Consider the following 19090-nt stretch of genomic DNA (forward strand, 5'->3'; position numbering starts at 1 on the left):
TCTTAAAAGGATGAAAAGATAAGCCACAGACTAGGAAAAGATACTTGCAAACCACATATTCAACAAAGGACTAGAATACATAAAAACTTGACATTAAAAAACAAATAATCTAATTAGGAAATGAGCAAAAAACATTAATAACGTGTCACCGAAGAGGATATACAGATGGCAAACAAGCACATGAAAAGATGTTCAATAGCATTATCCATTAGGAGAATGCAAATTAAAACTACAATGATATGATCACCACACACCTTTCAAAATGGCTAAAATGGAAAACAGTAACAGCACCAAATTCTGCCAAGAATGTAAAACACTGAATCATCCATAGACTGCTCCCGAGAATTTAAAATAAAACTCTGGAAAACTATTTGGCAGCTCCATACAAACAAAAATATGACTAAAATACAAACCAACAATAACACTCTTGGGCATTTTCCCCAGATAATTAAAATGTATGTATGTTTACATCAAAATCTGTGTACAAATGTTCATAACAGCTTTATTCATAATAACCAAAAACTGGAAACAACTCAGATGTCTTTCACTGGGTGATCATTAAACAAGTGTGGTACATCCATACCATGGAATACTACTCAACAATGAAAAGGATAAACTATTGACACACATGGCTTGGATGAATCTCCAGGGGATTATGCTGCATGAAAAAAAGCCAATCCTAAAAAGTCAGACACTTTATGATTTTATTTATATAACATTCCTGAAATAATAAAATTATGAACATGGAGAACAGGTTAGTCGTTGCCAAGAGTCAGGCATGGGAGTTAGGGGGAGGTATACATGGCTATAAAAGGGCATCATGAGGGATTCTTGTGGTGATAAAAATGTTCTTTACCTTGACTGTATCAATGAGATATCCCAGTTGTAATAATACACTATGGTTTTGTAAGATGTTAGCTTTGGGAGAAATGGCACAAATGGTAACAGGACCTCTCTGTATTATTTCTTAGCAATGCATGTGAATCTACAATTATCTCAAAATGAAAATTCTAATATTTTTTTAAAACCCTGTATTTTGGGAACTTGATTGTTTCTTTTTACATTTTTATCTGTGTTTTTTTTGCTTATAACTTTTTGTAATTTTCTTTGAAAATATTAGCCTTTTTGTATATTTAAGAGACTTTTAACATGTTTGATCATTTGATACAGTAATTCCAAGCCCAGAATTATAGCCTGAGAAAAAATTCAAAATGCAGAAAAATATGTTCATTGTAACAATATGTGCTAACAAAAAATCCTAAAAGCAACTGTGTCCAACATCTAAGGAAGGATTAAATAAAATATCATACCCAAATGATGGAATATTCAGCAACCACTGAGGACAATTTTTTTAAACATCTTTATTGGAGTATAATTGCTTTACAATGGTCTGTTAGTTTCTGCTGTATAACAAAGTGAATCAGCTATACATCTACATATATCCCCAGATCTCCTCTCTCTTGCATTTCCCTCCCACCCTCCCTATCCTACGCCTCGAGGTGGACACAAAGCACTGAGCTGACCTCCCCGTACTACGTGGCTGCTTCCCACTAGCTATCTATTTTACATTTGGTAATGAATATATGTCCATGCCACTCTCTCACTTTGTCCCAGCTTACCCTTCTCCCTCCCCGTGTCCTCAAGTCCATTCTCTACGTCTGTGTCTTTACTCCTGTCCTGCCCCTAGTTTCTTCAGAACCCTTTTTTTTTTTTAGATTCCATACATATGTGTTACCATACGGTATTTGTTTTTCTCTTTCTAACTTACTTCACTCTGTATGACAGTCTCTATGTCCATCCACCTCACTACAAATAACTCAATTTCATTTCTTTTTATGGCTGAGTAATATTCCATTGTATATATATGCCACATCTTCTTTATCCATTCATCTGTCGATGGACATTTAGGTTGCTTCCAGGTCCTGGCTATTATAAATAGAGCTGCAGTGAACATTGTGGTACATGACTCTTTTTGAATTATGGTTTTCTCAGGGTGTATGTCCACTAGTGGGATTGCTGGGTCATATGGTAGTTCTATTTTTCATTTTTGAGGAACCTCCGTACTGTTCTCCATAGTGGCTGTATCAATTTACATTCCCACCAACACTGCAAGAGGGTTCCCTTTTCTCCACACCCTCTCCAGCATTTACTGTTTGTAGATCTTTTTTTTTTTTTTTGCAGTATGTGGGCCTCTCACTGTTGTGGCCTCTCCCGTCGCGGAGCACAGGCTCCGGATGCGCAGGCTCAGCGGCCATGGCTCACGGGCCCAGCAGCTCCGTGGCATGTGGGATCTTCCCAGACCAGGGCACGAACCCGTGTCCCCTGCATCGGCAGGCAGACTCTCAACCACTGCACCACCAGGGAAGCCCTGTTTGTAGAGTTTTTGATGATGGCCAACAGTGTGAGGTGATACCTCATTGTAGTTTTGATCTGCATTTCTCTAATGATTAATGATGTTGAGCATCCTTTCATGTGTTTGTTGGCAATCTGTATATCTTCTTTGGAGAGATGTCTGTTTAGATCTTCTGCCCATTTTTGGATTGGATTGTTTGTTTTTTCTTGATATTGAGCTGCATGAGCTGCCTGTATATTTTGGAGATTAATCCTTTGTCAGTTGCTTCGTTTACAAATATTTTCTCCTATTCTGAGGGCTGTCTTTTCGTCTTGTTTATGGTTTCCTTTGCTGTGCAAAAGCTGTGCAAAAGCTTTGAAGTTTCATTAGGTTCCATTTGTTTATTTTTGTTTTTATTTCCATTTCTCTAGGAGGTGGGTCAAAAAGGATCTTGCTGTGATGTATGTCATAGAGTGTTGCCTATGTTTTCCTCTAAGACTTTTATAGTGTCTGGCCTTACATTTACGTCTTTAATCCATTTTGAGTTTATTTTTGTTTATGGTGTTAGGGAGTGTTCTAATTTCATTCTTTTACATGGAGCTGTCCAGTTTTCCCAGCACCACTTATTGAAGAGGCTGTCTTTTCTCCATTGTATATTCTTGCCTCCTTTATCAAAGATAACGTGACCATATGTGTGTGAGTTTATCTCTTTGCCTCCTTTATCAAAGATACAGTAACCATATGTATGTGAGTTTATCTCTGGGCTTTCTATCCTGTTCCATTGATCTATATTTCTGTTTTTGTGCCAGTACCATACTGCATTTAAGACAATTTTAACCCCCCAAATTTCAATCACATGATGATTTGAAAATTTTTAACATTATGCTAAGGGGCAAAATGAAGGTGGAAAACTGTACATTCAACATGATTTCAATAATTTACAATGATATGGATAGAAAGAGGGAAATACTCCAAATGTTAGCAATAATACTCTCTAGGTGATAGAATTACAGATGAATTTTATTCTCCTCTCCAATATTCTTTTTGGTTTTCTGCAAGGAGCTTACAACTGGTATGATCTTGGACTAGCTGTTATCCTTTCTAAGCCTTGGAGTCCTCACTCTTTAAATGGAGATAATAATAGTACCTTCCTTATGTTTGGTATTAATCTATAGTGCTTAGCAAATTATCTGATACACAATAAATGTTATTTATTTGAGAAGCATACATGTATAGTACTCACAATGGACCAGGCACTAGTCTAAGATCTCTCCAAATATTAACTCATTTAGTCCTCATAACACACCTCTGAGGTAGTACAATTATTATTGAATGAGGAAACTGAGGCAAAGAGAAATTAAATAATTTTCCCTAAGTTATACAACAAATAAATAGCAGAGCTGAAGTCTGAACCCAGATAGTCTGGCTCCAAAGTCTGTACTATTAATCATTACACTATTTAGCCATTGTTTATTATTATTATTATGGAGTAAAAGTAAAACTTTAAGTCAGATCCTAAAATAATGAAAAAGGCAGTATTTCTCTAGACATGTATGGTTGATGACAACCAGCATAGAGAAAATATGGCAGAACAGATACATTGCTAGGAGTGCTTATGGAATTTGGAGTCATATAATTTGAACTGGATATCAGTTCCCTCAATTCTAACCTATATGGCCTTTCATAAATATTTAATCTGTCTGGGCATGAATTTAATAATCTGTGAAATAAAATTTAAAAGTGCCTACATTTCAGGCTCATTGAGAGGATTATTTAAGTTAATATAGGTAAAGTAATTCTATATAGTAAATACTCAACAAATGCTTGTTTCTTTTCTCCTTGTTAACATCTAAAACACTGTTTTTAAATAGGGCAGAACATATTCAGATGATCACATCAAAATACATGTCTCATGATAAACAGACCATGTCCTGATTATCACCAGCAAAATAAAATTGATACATGGTATCTAAGTGGCTTAATGGACCATCTTGACTACATAACCCAAAGTTCCTGGAAAATGTAGAACCTACAGAGTGTGTAGTTGAATCATCTCTTGGAGCTTGAATACCCAGCACAGACAGCAAGTGGGTGATTCTTGGTAACATTGTTTACTTGATAAATATAAACATAAAACACCCCTTGCAGAGTCCTAAGACTTCACAACATCAAAAGTAAATATACACCATCCGGTCTTTATGGAGCTTTATGACCCAATAAAAATGGAAACAACAGACCACGGCATCAATATACAAACCCAATATAACAGTGAGGCTCAAGAGACACTGGGGTATACCATCTGCAGCTAAAGAAAGGGAGAGTGATCAAGTATAACTAAACTATCTGTAGCAGGTCCAAACAGGTAGTGTGGTATTACTTACAGCTGGGGACAGGTGGTCAGAGAACCTTAAGGGTGGTGACCTATGAGTTTCCTGATCACAAGGTTGAAAAAAATAGCCTTTCCTACACAAAGTGTGAAGCTGAGGGAAAATGGATTATCTGCTATGACACAAAATGTGTTTTACATTGATCATTTTAACAGTCAGGCAATTTCATATTTCATGTCAATAGCCACAACAATTAGTAAAACCCTGTGTCTAGAAGTCATGCATGCCAAAATTGTGGAAGTTGCCATGAAAAGAACATAGCCTTTGGAGCTAGATGAAGGTTGGCCTCCTGACTCCTCTCTTTACCATTAAGGTGACTTTGAGCAAGACATTTAAGTTCCTTTAATTCTCAGTTTTATTCATCTATAAAGTGAAAAAAATTACTGAAGCTTTAAGAATTATTATAAGATTATAGATTAGGTATGGAAAGGGAAAACATCAAGTGCCCGCTAAATCAACTGCTATTATTATTATTATTAAATTTAAAAGTGTGGAAACTCTTACCACTCAGCCATAAAATAGGGTGGAATCTTGTCATCTGTAAAACATGGATGGGCCTTGAGGGCATTACACTAAGCGAAGTAAGTCAGGCAGAGAAAGAAAAATATCATATGATATTATCTCAGTTACATGTGGAATCAAAAGAAAAAAACAAAACAAAACAACAACAAACTAAGTTTATAAATAGAGAGAACAGACTGGTGGTTCCCAGAGGGGAAGCTGGATGGGGAAGTGGGCAAAATGGATGAAGAAGGTCAAAAGGTACAAACTTCTAGTTATAAAATAAATAAGTCATGGAGATGTAATGTATGGCATGGTGACTATAGTTACTAATACTGTGTTACATGTCTGAAAGTTCCTAAGAAAGTAAATCTTAAACGTTCTCACAAGAAAAAAAAATTTTTTTGTAATGTGTTTGGTGATGGATGGCAACGAGACTTATTATGGTGTTAATTTTGCAGTGTATACAAATACCAAATCATTATGTTATACATCTGAAACTAATATAATGTTATATGTCAATTATACCTCAACAAAAATTAATTTATTAATTTTTTTCAAAAGAAATCATGCAAATTCTACAAAACTCTTTCAGAAAATAGAAAAGCAAAGAACAGGTCCCACCTAATTTTATGAAACCAGAAGTCATTGACCTGATGCCAAACCAGGTAATAAGAAGGAAAGAAAAGGAAAAAAAAAAAGAAAAGAAAAGAAAGACCAATATTCCTCATGGGCATAGATGCAAAAATCCTCAACAAAGTATCAGTACACTGCATCCGACAATACCTAAAAAGAATAATGCACCACAACCAAGTGGGGTTTATCCAGGGAATGTAAGGCTGGTTCATGTTTAAAACTCAGTCATGCAAGGTTGCCCACTCTCACCACTCTTATTCAACATAGCTTTGGAAGTCTTAGCCACAGCAATCAGAGAAGAAAAGGAAATAAAAGGAATCCAAATCGGAAAAGAAGAAGTAAAGCTGTCACTGTTTGCAGATGACATGATACTATACGTAGAGAATCCTAAAGATGCTACCAGAAAACTAATAGAGCTAATCAATGAATTTGGTAAATTTGCAGGATGCAAAATTAATGCACAGAAATCTCTGGCATTCCTATATACTAATGATGAAAAATCTGAAAGTGAAATCAAGAAAACACTCCCATTTACCACTGCAACAAAAAGAATAAAATATCTAGGAATAAACCTACCTAAGGAGACAAAAGACCTGTATGCAGAAAATTATAAGACACTGATGAAAGAAATTAAAGATGATACAAATAGATGGAGAGATGTACCATGTTCTTGGATTGGAAGAATCAACATTGTGAAAATGACTCTACTACCCAAAGCAATCTACAGATTCAATGCAATCCCTAGCAAACTACCACTGGCATTTTTCACAGAACTAGAGCAAAAAATTTCACAATTTGTATGGAAACACAAAAGACCCCGAATAGCCAAAGCAATCTTGAGAACGAAAAATGGAGCTGGAGGAATCAGGCTCCCTGACTTCAGACTATACTACAAAGCTACAGTAATCAAGACAGTATGGTACTGGCACAAAAACAGAAAGATAGATCAATGGAACAGGATAGAAAGCCCAGAGTTAAACCCACGGACATATGGTCACCTTAACTTTGATAAAGGAGGCAGGAATGTACAGTGGAGAAAGGACAGTCTCTTCAATAAGTGGTGCTGGGAAAACTGGATAGGGACATGTAAAAGTATGAGATTAGATTACTCCCTAACACCATACACAAAAATAAGCTCAAAATGGATTAAAGACCTAAATGTAAGGCCAGACACTATCAAACTCTTAGAGGAAAACATAGGCAGAACACTCTATGACATAAATCACAGCAAGATCCTTTTTGACCCACCTCCTAGAGAAATGGAAATAAAGACAAAAATAAACACATGGGACCTAATGAAACTTAAAAGCTTTTGCACAGCAAAGGAAACCATAAACAAGACCAAAAGACAACCCTCAGAATGGGAGAAAATATTTGTAAATGAAGCAACTGACAAAGGATTAATCTCCAAAATTTATAAGCAGCTCATGCAGCTCAATAACAAAAAAACAAACAACCCAATCCAAAAATGGGCAGAAGACCTAAATAGACATTTCTCCACAGAAGATATACAGACTGCCAACAAACACATGAAAGGATGCTCAACATCTTTGCTCATTAGAGAAATGCAAATCAAAACTACAATGAGATATCATCTCACACCAGTCAGAATGGCCATCATCAAAAAATCTAGAAACAATAAATGCTGGAGAGGTTGTGGAAAAAAAGGAACACTCTTGCACTGCTGGTGGGAATGTGAATTGGTACAGCCACTATGGAGAACGGTATGGAGGTTCCTTAAGAAACTACAAATAGAACTACCATATGACCCAGCAATCCCACTACTGGGCATATACCCTGAGAAAACCATAATTCAAAAAGAGACATGTACCAAAATGTTCATAGCAGCCCTATTTACAATAGCCCGGAGATGGAAACAACCTAAGTGTCCATCATCAGATGAATGGGTAAAGAAGATGGGGCACATATATACAATGGAATATTACTCAGCCATAAAAAGAAATGAAATTGAGCTATTTGTAATGAGGTGGATGGACCTAGAGTCTGTCATACAGAGTGAAGTCAGTCAGAAAGAGAAAGACAAATACTGTATGCTGACACATATATATGGAATTTAAGAAAAAAAATGTCATGAAGAACATAGGGGTAAGACAGGAATAAAGACACAGACCTACTAGAGAATGGACTTGAGGATATGGGGAGGGGGAAGGGTAAGCTGTGACAAAGTGAAAGAGTGGCATGGACATATATACACTACCAAACGTAAGGTAGTTAGCTAGTGGGAAGCAGCCGCATAGCACAGGGAGATCAGCTCGGTGCTTTGTGACTGCCTGGAGGGGTGGGATAGGGAGGGTGGGAGGGAGACGCAAAAGGGAGGGGATATGGGAACATATGTATATGTATAACTGATTAAATTTGTTATAAAGCAAAAAATAAAAAATAAATAAATAAATTTAAAAAAAAACTCAGTCATGTAATCCACAGCATTAACATTCTAAAGAAAGAATACCATATGATCATAGTAATTGATGTAGAAGAAACATTTAAAAAACATCAACATCCATTATGACAAAAACTCTCAGCAAACTAGAAACACAAGAGAACTTCCTTGCCCTGATAAAACACATCTACAAAAACCTAGAGCTAACATCATACTTAATGATGTAAGCTGAATGTTTTATCCCTAATACAGGGAACAAGGCAAGGATGTCCACTCTCACCAGTCCTATTCTGTATCAGGAAGTCTTAGCCAGTGCAACTGGCAATAAATAGAAATAAAAGACACACCAAACAGAAAGGAAGAAATAAAACCCTACCTATTCATATGTGACACAGTTGTCTACATAAAAGCCTAAGCAATGTGGAAAAAAAAAAGAATGAGTTAGTAAGGCCTCAGAAAACAAGGTCACCTCACAAAAATTAATCACATTTCTATATACTACAATGAACGTGGAAAACCAAAATTTAAAAATACAGTACCGGGCTTCCCTGGTGGCGCAGTGGTTGAGAGCCTGCCTGCCGATGAGGGGGACGCGGGTTCGTGCCCCGGTCCGGGAGGATCCCGCGTGCCGCGGAGCGGCTGGGCCCGTGGGCCGTGGCCGCTGAGCCTGCGCGTCCGGAGCCTGTGCTCCGCAGCGGGAGAGGCCACAGCAGTGGGAGGCCCGCGTACCGCAAAAAAAAAAAAAAAAAAAAAAAAATACAGTATCATGTAGAATAGATACAAAAATGAAATATTTAGGTGTAAGTTAACAAAATATGTACAGGATCTAGTTTTCAAAAACTACAAAATACTGATGAAAAGATTTAAAGAAGACTTAAGTAAAATAAGGGACCTACCATTTCTTATGTATAGAATGTTTGTGTCCCCCAAAAATCCATATGTTGAAGTGGTAAGCTCCAGTGTGGCTATAAGAGATGGTACCTCTAAGCAAGTAAAGTTAAAAGAGGTCATAGGGTGGAGCCCTGCTCTGATAGGAGTAGTGTTCTGATAAGAAGAGACTGAAGGAGCTCACTTTCTCTCTTTCTCCAAGGACAAAAAGAAGTCATGTGAGCACATAGTGAGAAGATGACTGTCTGCAAACCAAGGAGATATCGACTTCACCAGACATTGACCCTGATGACATCTTGATCTTAGACTTCCAGTCTCCAGAACTGTGAGCAAATAAATTTCTGTTGCTTAAGCTATCCAGTTTATGGTATTTTGGCAAGGTAGCCTGAACAGATAAATACACCATGCTTATGGATTGGAAGACTCAACGAAGTAAAGATGTTAATTCCACCCAAGTTGATCTAGAGATTTAATACCATTCCAAACAAAACACCAACCAAATTCAAATATATATAGAAAGGCAAAGCAGCTAGAATAGCCAAAACAATCATTAAAAATGAGAATAAAATTGGAAGAACCACACTACTTAAATGTACAACTTACTAAAAATTACAGTAATCAAAAGAATATAGTATTGGTCAAAGAACAGATATATAAATCAATGAATCAAAATAGATGGCCAATAAATAAATTCATGGAAATACAGTCAATTGATTTTTGACAAAGGTAAAGACAATTCAATAGAGAAAGAATAGTATTTTCAGCTACAGTGTTGGAAAACTTGGATATCCTTATATCCAATAAGAATCTTGGCCACTGTCTTCATTAGTACTTTTAACCTCATAACTTATACAAAAATTAAAATGTATCATCGGTTTAAATGTAAAAATAAAACTCTCATATTCTTAAGAGAAAACCTTGTGACTTAAGGTTAGACAAAGAGTTCTTAGACATGAAGCAAAAGCACACACAAAAAAGAAAAATTTAATAAACTGGACTTCATAAAAATTATCACCTTTTGCTCTACAAAAGACACTGTTAAGAGAATTAAAAGATAAGCTGCAGACTGGGAGAAAATATTTGCAAGTCACATATCCAACAGACAGTTTGCATACATAAAGAACTCGCAAAATTCAACAGTATGAAAACAGAGAACTCAATTTTTAAATGGGCAAAAGACTTGAACAGACACTTCAGTAAAGAAGATGTATGGATATCAAATGAAAGATATACAACATCATTAGCCATCACAGAAATGCAAATTAAAACCACAATTAGATATCACTATACACATATTAGAAAGACTAAAACTAAAAACTAAAAACACTGACAATACTAAGTGCTGACAAGGATATGGATCAATAAAGTTCTTATATGTTTCTTTGAAAATGCAAAATTGTACAACTTTTCTGGAAACATTTTGGCAGTTTCTTATAAAGTTAAACATACACTTACCGTATGATCCAGGAACTGGAATTTCCTAGTATTTACAAGGTATTTACTATAGAGAAATAATAAACCCTTGTTCATACAAAAGCCTGTTACTATTAACTCTATTCATAATCACCCACAACTGGAAACAACCCACTGTCCCTCAATGGGTAAAAGGATAAATTATGATACATCTATACAGTAGAGTACTACTAAGCAATAGGAAGGAATAAACTACTGATGTGTGCAACAAACTGGATGAATCTCAAAGGCGTTATCCTGAGTGAAAGAAGCCAGTATCCACAGGGATGCAAGGATTCTTCAATATCCACAAATCAATCAGTGTGATACACCACATTAACAAACTGAAGAATAAAAAGCAGACAATCATCTCAATAGATGCAGAAAAAGCTTCCGACAAAATTCAACACCCATTTATGATAAAAACTCTCCAGAAAGTTGGCATAGAGGGAACTTACCTCAACATAATAAAGGCCATATATGACAAACCCACAGCTAACATCATTCTCCACAGTGAAAAGATGAAAGCATTCCCTCTAAGATCAGGAACAAGACAAAGATATCCACTGTTGGCCCTTTTATTCAATATAGCTTTGGAAGTCCTAGCCAGGGCAATCAGAGAAGAAAAAGAAATAAAAGGAATCCAAACAGGAAAAGTAGAAGTAAAACTGTCACTGTATGCAGATGACATGATACTATACATAGAAAATCCTAAAGATGCCACCAGAAAACTACTAGAGCTCATTAATGAATTTGGTAAAGTTGCAGGATACACAATTAATACACAGAAATCTCTTGCATTCCTATATGCCAACAATGAAGTGTCAGAAAGAGAAGTTAAAGAAACAATCTCATTTACCATCACATCAAAAAGAATAAAATACCTAGTAATAAACCTACCTAAGGAGGCAAAAGACCTGTACTCTGAAAGCTATAAGACACTGATGAAAGAAATTGAAGATGACGCAAACAGATGGAAAGATATACCATGCTCTTGGATTGGAAGACTCAGTATTGTCAAAATGACTATACTACCAAAGGCAATCTACAGATTCAACGCAATCCTATCAAAGTACCAATGGCATTTTCACAGAACTAGAACAAACATTTTTTTTTAATTTGTATGGAAACACAAAAGACCCCAAATAGCCAAAGCAATCCTGAGAAGCAAAAACGGAGCTGGAGGAATCAGGCTGCCTGACTTCAGACTATACTACAAAGCTACAGTAAGTAAAACAGTATGGTGCAAAAAACAGTATGGTACTGGTGCAAAAACAGAAATATAAATCAATGGAACAGGGTAGAAAGCCCAGAAATAAACCAACACACCTATGGTCAATTAATCTATGACAAAGAAGGCAAGAATACACAATGGGAAAGATAGTCTCTTCAATAAGTGGTGCTGGGAAAACTGGACAGACACATGTAAAAGAATGAAATTAGAACATTCTCTAACACCATACACAAAAACAAGCTCAAAACGGATCAAAGACCTAAATGTAAGGCTGGACACTACAGAACTCTTAGAGGAAAACATAGGCAGAACATTCTTTGGCATAAATCGCAGCAATATCTTTTTTGATCCGTCTCCTAGAGTAATGAAAATAAAAACAAAAACAAACAAAGGGGACCTAATGAAACTTAAAAGCTTTTGCACAGCAAAGGAAACCATAAACAAAACAAAAAGACAACCCACAGAATGGGAGAAAATATTTGCAAATGAAGCAACTGACAAGGGATTAATCTCCAAAATATACAAGCTGCTCATGCAGCTCAATATCAAAAAAATGAACAACCCAATCAAAAAATGAGAAGATCTAAATAGACATTTCTCCAAAGAAGACATACAAATGGTCAAAAAGCACATGAAAAGATGCTCAACAACACTAATCAGAGAAATGCAAATCAAAACTACAATGAGGTTTCAGCTCACACCAGTCAGAATGGCCATCATCAAAAAATCTACAAACAATAAATGCTGGAGAGGGTGTAGAGAAAAGGGAACCCTCTTACACTGTTGGTGGGGATGTAAATTGGTACAGCCACTATGGAGAACAGTATGGAGGTTCTGTAAAAAACTAAAAATAGAACTACCATATGATCCAACAACCCCACTCCTGAGCATATGTCTGGAGAAAACCATAATTCAAAAAGATGCATGCACCCCAACGTTCATTGCAGCACTATTTACAATAGCCAAGATGTGGAAACAACCTAAATGTCCACTGACAGAGGAATGGATAAAGATGTGGTACTTCTATACAATGCAATATTACTCAACCATAAAAAAGAATGAAATAATGCCATTTGCAGCAAAATGGATGGACCTAGAGATTATCATACTAAGTGAAGTAAGTCAGACAGAGAAAGACAAATATAATATGATATCACTCATATGTGGAATCTAAAGTATGATACAAATGAACTTATTTACAAAGCAGAAACAGAATCACAGACTTCAAAAACAAAGTTATGGCTTCCAAAGGGGAAACATGGCAGGCAGGGATAAATTAGGAGCTTGGGATTAACATACACACACTACTATATATAAAATTGATTACCAACAAGGACCTACTGTATAGCATAGGGAACCCTACTCAATATTCTGTAATAACCTATATGGGTAAAAATCTGAAGAAGAATGAATATGCAGAAAATATGTATAACTGAATTACTTTGCTGTACACCTGAAACTAACACAGCATTGCAAATCAACTATACTCCAATAGAAGTTTAAGAAAAAAGCAGCCAGTATCAAAAGATTATGTTTTGTAATGATTTCATTTATATGACATTCTCAAAAAGACAAACCTATAGTGATGGAGAACACATCATTGGTTGTCAGGGGCTGGGATGGGGGGAGGTTCTGACTAAAAAGGAGTAGCACAATCGAAATTTTTTGGGTGGTGCAATCATCTGTACCCTGATTGTGGGGAGAGTTACACAAATTTTTAAATATGTTAAAATCCATAAAAATGTATATACAAAAAGAGTAAATTTTACTGTATATTAATTTACAAAATAATTTTTTAATAGAAGTAAAAACATTGCATTGCTAGTATCGTTTTGACCAAATTCCATTGGGTTTGATAACTGTATTACCGTGACCATGCTGTGAGTGTCCAGAATCAAATTGCAAATTTGGATATAACGTGATAATGTGGACATGAACTTGACAGTGTTGTATTTACTGGCTTAGAGTAAGGAAACACATCATAATCTTTATTTGGTATTTGTTTACCTTATAGAATTGTATAGCAGAAGTCTAACTTATCATAAGTAAGACTGCCTGTCTAGAGACATTTACAAGCTATTCCTTGATGATATGATGGGCCAAATCAAGTTAGATTTTATGATCAATATTCTTCATAACAAAGAGACTGAAGCCACGTTGGCTAAAAGAGTCAGTTCTCTTCAATCTACTAAATTTTATTTGCTATGTCTTATTCTCCTAGCACTGCCTGTTTTTAATAGACATCTATAATACAAATGGTCAGAAACCCCCTGTTCAGATATCAACTACAGCCCACTGTCTCCATTAGTACTTTTACTATGCCAGAATTTAATTGGACCTGAGAGCTTATGTTTGCCAACTTTTTCTAAATATAGTGCTTTCAAGCTTTATACCGAATATGATACTTGGACACTTAATACTTTGCTTTTTCTTGCTTGGAAATCAGTGACAGGTGTGGGTGGAAAATCTCTGAGCAGGGTTAAAGCAAACTGATAATGAAGAAGCTCTAGAATAGTATCATTTCTAAAGACATTCACTCATTCATTTACTCATACATTCATTTATTCAAGAAATATTTACACAGTAGCTATTTGATAGGCATTATGCTAATGAATAAGACAGTCAAGGTCCCTGCTCATACAGCTTACAATTGGATGGGGAGGAGGGTCAAAAATAATCAAATAAATAGCCAAATAAATAAGATAGTCACAGATTATAATAAGCACTAGGAAGGAAAGTCCAGGTGAGGTGACAGAGAGTAATTGGGAGAGGCCACCTAAGAGGGGATGGTCAGAAAAGGCCCACTAGCAAAGTAAGATTTGAGCCAAGACCTGAAGGATGAGAATGAGATGGCTGTGAGGAAATGAAGGAATGGGATTCCTAAATGGTGAAGGAAAATGCCCAAAGGCAGGAGAAGGCTCAGTGTATCTGAGTAACAGAAAAGCCAGTGTGTTCATGGAGCAGTGAGTGAGAGAGAAGCATGGTATGGAAAGACGTCAGAGGAGTGCAGTAGACAAATCAGGCATAAACTTGTAGGTCAAGCATTCTTTCCTTTCCAAAAGAAACAGAAAGCTACTAAAGAATTTTAAGCAGGGAAGTGACATACATAATTTGTTATTTTTTTTAATCTCTCTGGTTGGTACCTAAGAGAATGGGTTGAAAAGGGGCAAAGATGTACCCAAGTTAAGAAGCAACTGTAGAAATTCAAATAAAAGATAATGATGACTTGAACGTAGGTGGTAATAATGCAGATGGGGAGAAGTGGACAGATTTTAAACCTGCTTTGGATGTAGAATCAACAACATATGCTTTTTGAGTAGACATGTGGAAGGTTGAAGGAAAGGGGGAAATCAAATATAACTCCTATACTTTTGGCTTGAGCATCTGAGAGTTTGACAGTGCCATCTATTGAGAAGGTTAATAGTGGAGGAAGATTCAGTTCGTGAGAGAAAGAAACTCCTCCGTTTTGAGCACATTAAGTTTAAGAAGTCAGTTAGACATTCACATGGGAAGAAATGGAAAGTAACTGGATATGTGAGTAAGTTGCTCAGGTGATAGGTCTAAGTTAGACTTAACCAGGGAATATATTGAACCCTTGGGGAAGAGCTCAGGACTGAACTCCAAGGTGTGCCAACATTTGGAAATTAAGTAGAGAAGGAGTAACCAGCAAAGGAGGATGAGAAAGCAAGGCCAGTGATGTTGAAGCCAAACCAGGGGAGTTCAGTGCTTTGGAAGCCCAGACATGAAAGTGCTGGTAGATGGAGAGGATGGTCAACCAGCCAACAACTGGAGTGGCTGATGCTGCTCAAGGGTCAAATCAGATGAGGGCAGAGAACAGCCCTTTGGACTGACAACATGGAAGACATTGATACCCTTAAGGAGAACGTTTTAGTGGAAGAAAACCAGTTTTAATGCAGAAACTGGACTAGAGTTAAAGTAAGTACAAATGAGAAGTAAAGAAATGGAGGTGGTAAGCATAGGTAATGCACTGTGAAAGTTCAGCTCTTCAGGAGAGCAGATAAGTGGTCTCAAGGGAAAGTTTTTCAACATGGGAGAGCTTAGAGAATATTTATGTGCTTATGGAACTTGTCAGCCAAGAAGGAAAAACTGGTGATGCAGCAGAGAGTGGACGCAAAGGAAGGAGCACTGTTATGAAGAGGCAGGTGATCTTTGATAAAAGAAAGGGCAGAGATGGGTACATGTGCTTAGTTAATCCTTATAAGGTAATAATTAGGAGGCAATGCCTATAACCTGACTCTCCAGATTAAAGACTGTAAGACCCAACCCAGAGAGGCTGATCTCTTTCAATCTCATGTATCCCCGGCCATCATGCTATCATGAGGGCAGCTGGCCCAACAAACCCAGCATGCCTCCCTCCAAAGGGAATTGAGTGAGGAGAGGAGCCACATTCAAGAAAATCTGTAATCGCTGCTTATCCCATGTGTATTCAGTTTCATGCAATGTATGAGTAAACTGATTTTATGTTGTTAATAAAACAGAGTTGTCAGTTATTTTCTATCTAAGGTTTTTCATGGAAACTTAGAGGAGACCATAGTTTAGCCTGTAACATATCCTACCAGTGAAATCTATCAGCAATACAAGAAGGCTTATGAGAGTAAGAATGTCCTATTTCAAGTATGTTGGTGGTATATGGTGGGTTGGCTGGGCTGTGGAGTATGCTGAGACCACTATGGCAGACAAACTCGAAACTGGGACAGAAGCTTCCCTACACAGACAGGATAACTAGAAAAAATGGCTATAGTTTCCTGCACACTCAGCGCCCTTTAGATGATTAAAGGATTATCCCTTCAGGTAGCAGATTAAATCCAGGCATCATCTAAAGGTGGACATTCACTCCGATAGAACTGCAAAGCCAGCTCTCATTGGCTATGCTCAAATTACAGGACAGAACTACACCCACAGGATGAAAGCTGCAGTTATCTTCAGCTGAGCAGGGGTTAGTAAGCTGAGAGCACAGACTGCCAGGATCCAGGGAGAAATGAACCAGTCACTTCCACCAAATCCTATGAGATCTGGGTAGTGAATATAAGCAACGAATTTAAGCTTGCTGGGCAATGCTGCTGACTCCAGAGATTTCTTTTTATCCCTCACCCTTTAGTCATGGTTAAGCTCTAATAAGGATATGTTTTTACTAAGTGAATTTAGAGTCACTTTTTTTGGAGACCTGAATGGCCTTCTCTATCAAATTTTCTACTAAATTCTTATTTTACCATAAAACTGTATACAAACACACACACGTGCACACACACACACACATGTCCTAAAAATAGTCCAGAACATATTCTAATTTAGCCTGTAGGAACAGAGCAGGAAGCTATCATACAATCAAATCTTTCGACCCATAAACCTCACCAAATCTCTTAGAGTCATTAAGACATTTCTGTAATCACATGAGAATGCCTCCAGAGGCACGTGCATGATGGCATGCACACAATTATGACTCACTTAGCAGAGTCAGCATCTCTATGAACAAACACAAAACCCAAGACTAAACACCCTTCCGCATTAGGGCAATCCAAAAAGCTCATCTTCTATTGGCTTCAGAGCTGAAGCTATTGCTGAATGTATCCTCTGAGGCACCACACTTCCCATGATCAAGAAATTCTAAGTGTTCTTAGGGAGCCTGGTGTGACATTAAGCTCCATCCCTAACTGAGTGGGGCTAAGAACAATTCTTTCTGTTTGCAGAACCTGCTACAGATCTCACATTTCCTTCTTGAGTGTTTTCTCAACTCTCCTTAGAGTTATTTTCATATTTCATTAGTGGTTAGTATATGGTTCTTTCTTGGAAAATCACTTATTTGAAAATGATGTCCCAAAAGCTTTTTTTCTCTCCCAGGCAATCTCTCAATGGCTATGCCTCTCCAAGAGTCATTGCCTATTTCTCTCTCATACAAACTGAAGGCCTGCAGGGAGATACAGAAGAACCATTTTTCTTAGCTAAATCTTGAACATATCACGTAGGTCACATATGTGCTCTTAAATACAGTTTTCTCAGTTTCATCTGCCATTTTACAGTACTGGGGGCAAATCACATTCAACTTACCTTGGACTTTTGATTCATGTGAAGGAAGATATGATGGTGGGATAAGAGCAAGAGAGATAACTTTGAGAAACACAGTTTATCCCTGCAGACACTGTTTGTTTCCCCTGGGAAGAAATAAACAGGGCCTCAGGCCAGGAGCTGAAGATGGAGGCACACAGGTATAGCGATAACTAAAAATTAGGGAGAGGAGTGGATATCAGGACAAGTGTGCTGCTGACCATGGTCCTGAGAAATATTTGCCTATTAGGGTCTAATCTTCCTAATCCTGAGATACTGGTGACTCTGGTACAACCCTCTTCAGGACTTCTGAATCAGGTGAGGAAGGAAGTGGTGGCAGGAAAGAATGGAAGAAAGCAAGAGAGAGATGGACAGAGGTTCTCAGAGAAGCGTAGTCATTAACTAATTCCCAGGAAGAAAAAAAGACTTTCTGGACAACATTTTCAATTAATTGTAAGCACTAAGAAAGAAACAACTAACCATACCTAAAAATCAAACATCTGAGGGTAACTAAGAAATTTTGTACCAGAATATGCAGAGTTGTACAAGGGGAGGCATGAACAAATAAGTATGACCAGGAGATGAACAGAGCATCAGCTGTGTAGAATCGAAACGTCATTGTGAGTTGAGTTATAACATCCTCCTCTCATCCCTCTGCATTATCTCCTTGGAGGATCTTGTCCATTTCCATGGCTGCAACAGCATCTAATGCTGATGACTCCCAACTTCATATTTCCACCTTTGATCTCACCTTTGAGCTCTAGAAATTAGTATCCAACTGCCTACTTCCCATCTCTACTTGTATGATTCATAAGATATGAATTCCCCAATTGAACACGCCTATAGAGAGAGAAAAACTGGCAGTACAGAAAAAAAATGCTTCAATAGGATAAATACAGTATCAGACAGTGTAAACCATGCGACAACATTCAGGACAAAGGAAAAAATTCTAACTGGATAGGAAACTTGGACGTGAGACAGGGGGCTTATTCAGAGAGGACAGTGGAAAGATGGAAACTCAGAGGCATTTCCTGCTCTTGGTAACTATAAATAAAAGCAATTCCTTTCTGAATACCCTGCAGAAAGAGTTGCTGGCCAGGCATGTCTTCCCAGTCATATCTGTACCCACAAATAGGAACACTGTCAAATAATGATAATAAGATTCTCAAATCCAGAAACTCGAAGGCTGAAGGTAA

At 37.2% G+C, this 19090-nt stretch overlaps 1 long non-coding RNA gene across 1 annotated transcript in view; it reads right to left on the bottom strand.

Moving 5' to 3' along the window:
- The window catches only part of LOC132489154 (uncharacterized), a 221622-nt gene that overhangs the window by 113366 nt on the left and 89166 nt on the right, over nucleotides 1–19090 (bottom strand). The window lies entirely within an intron of this gene.

Source organism: Mesoplodon densirostris, chromosome 4, assembly GCF_025265405.1.
Source record: "Mesoplodon densirostris isolate mMesDen1 chromosome 4, mMesDen1 primary haplotype, whole genome shotgun sequence".
NCBI lineage: Eukaryota > Metazoa > Chordata > Mammalia > Artiodactyla > Ziphiidae > Mesoplodon > Mesoplodon densirostris.